Below are 2,565 nucleotides of genomic sequence, written 5' to 3'. Positions count from 1 at the left end.
CTACGAGAAAGAAGGGGTGGGGGAGAGAGAGAGAGAGAGGGAAAAAAAGAACATAAATGTGACTTACAAAACTTCACAAATGTGAAAAGGTTTTACAGCTACTGAAGCATTCTTTCCTGCTTAGACAATAGTCTTGCATGCAGGGCCAAAGGAATGTCTCTCTCCTCTTCAACATGCTTCTGGCCTATGCTGCCGGCTTCTTTAACACCCGATCTTTTCCCTTTACATCTCTTATCTCAACGGAAAACCTCCCTCTATAGAGGGATAACCTGTTCACTCCTCAGATTTCTGCAAACGGGCAGCACCTGACTCCCTGAAGAGAAAGGAAGGCTTTTATCTGAGCTACACCCCGGTTTGATTTTGCAGGCCTCGCGCCTCCTAACTGGTTAGCAACTTCAGCTGTTCACCAAGCACGTTCGGTTCCTCTGTGCGTGAGACCAGGATGTTCTCTTTTCGCCACATCTTTCAGTCCTGGCAGGACGTGGAAGTGACGGGGCCACCGCTCAGCCACCTGAATTCCCTACCCCAGCCCCGCAGAGCCCCTCGGGCAGCCGGAGCCGCTGCTCAGCACCCTTTCAGCGCAGAGAGCAGCCCGGGGGACGTGCTGGGCCCCACGGCACGCAGGCAGGCGGGCAGCGAGGCACAGATCTGGTATTAACGCGTGTGGTTTAAAGCCCTTCAGGAGCTGGTGGCTGTGGCCAGAGAATAGAGGGGGGACACCCCGCTGGGTCCGAGGACTTTTCGGTGCCACCAAGCACCTTCCCCTCCCTCTCCTATCTGCCTGTTGTTTGCCCTCAGGACCCCATGGAGTGTCTCCAGATGGCGAAGCAGGAAGAGATGGGGAGGAAGGGGAGGGAAGCGAGGCCGGGGCTCAGGGTGCGGGGCTGTGCCGAGGGACGGCAGGACTGCCGGCCTAGGCTGAGAGGCACGGACAGCTGCTGTGGAGGAGGAGGATTACGAAGAGAGAGAAACAGCCTGGAGACAGCCTTGTTTTACACCCGCGTTTCCCACAGAAGCTGTCCTTGGAATCTGCCTGTGGGAGGGAGAAGCCAAAGTCTGCGGGGCCCTGGGAGAAACCGCTGCCGAAAGAGGGACCCTTCCCTGGGGGACAGTCCCTCTGCTCCCAGCACCATCCCTGCCCCTTCGTGGCAGGACAGAGGCGGAGGGCTCCGGGGTACAGCTCTGCAAGGCTTTGGCCGAGGGCTGCAAGGCGTCGTGTCGACGGATCTGCATCCCCCTTCTGCTTTGAACCGAAAATGGCAGCGGCTCCCTGAAGGCACCCCACCCATTCCCAGCCCAGGCGCGGCCGAGCGGAGCTGGCAGGCGACGATGCCCCGAGGGTGGGCGTATGGGCAGGGCCCGTCCCATGCAGCCACCTAACGGAGCGGGGTTTGCATTACGGGGTGCCTCGTGGGCTGCCTGCGCAGGAGGGCCGCAGGGCAGGGAGCGCAGAGCAGCCCTCTCGCTCCATCAGCCTCAGTGGAGCAAACGAACCTCCAAGGGTGCAGAAAAAATGAAGTCCCCCTGAACCCAGAGCGCTCCCCTTTGCTGCCCAAAGCCAGGTTAGCACCGAGCAGTCCAGCAACCGTGCTGGCAACACCGCACAGAAACCCAGATCCGAGGGGCTGCCGTGTTTCTGCCCTCTGCAAATCCATCACGGCAAGCTCCGCTCTGCCTTCTCCATGACTTCAGCCTGCTCCGCCGGCCTCTCGCAGGGCAGAGGAGAACCTCTGGATCACCGGCTGCTTATGCAATCGGCTTCTCCCCGCTTCCCTCCACCAAATCCCTGGCACACACGAGCACCGAACACCCCACCGACCAGACTGCTCACACGGCCGAGCAGCTGAAGCAGAAATCACCGGAACAGCGCTCTGGACGCAGCTCCCGCGGTAACGTTTTCGTATACGAATCAGTTCAACAAATAAACGTGCTCTGACAAAGGCGATCAGATGTAGTATTTTGTGGCAAGGAAATGAAGGAGCAGGAGAGCGGCTGCGGCGCGGTCAGCGCGAGCGTAGGGTTTCACGGAGTACAATACTCTAATGAGATAGTAGACTTTCCGTAAGTCATGCTCATCTGGATTTCATTACGAGCCGTGGCTGCGAGCCAGGGCTGAAAGGCTCTGGCCCGGCTGCAGGACAATTTCAAAACAAAATGGACTCCAAACATCTGGAGAAATGAAGAAAGCGGGAGAGTAACGTGCGGGACCCGGGCTCCAGCTGATGCTACGGCATCTCCCCCGTCTGCTGCGGGCAGCTGTGCGCGGGGCGCAGCGCAGACGGCCTCGCCGCGCCGCCAGGCAGGGGCTGCCCCCAGGCCTTAAAATAAGGCCACGGCTTTCAAGGGTACACTGCAAGTAAGTGTTTCAAAATCACATTTGGCCGAAATCCTCGCCAGCTTTTTCTCTCATAAAACAACATTCATTTTCCGATGAATTTTGTCTCCCCTACTTGTACTACCAAGCACTCATTTTACTCCCTTTGCTACTCAGGGACGTTTGCTTCTTAGTGCAGCAGCAGCACGAGCCCTGCAGTACTCTGCCCCTCACACTCTCCCTGTGTTGGC

At 58.2% G+C, this 2,565-nt stretch overlaps 1 protein-coding gene across 6 annotated transcripts in view; it reads right to left on the bottom strand.

Moving 5' to 3' along the window:
* Nucleotides 1-2,565, bottom strand: part of SMAD3 (SMAD family member 3) — a 75,532-nt gene that overhangs the window by 4,812 nt on the left and 68,155 nt on the right. The window lies entirely within an intron of this gene.

The sequence above is a fragment of the Anser brachyrhynchus genome (genome assembly GCF_964034855.1).
Source record: "Anser brachyrhynchus genome assembly, chromosome: 11".
NCBI lineage: Eukaryota > Metazoa > Chordata > Aves > Anseriformes > Anatidae > Anser > Anser brachyrhynchus.
Note: the sequence above shows the minus strand (reverse complement) of the source record. Positions and strands in the feature narration are given on the sequence as shown.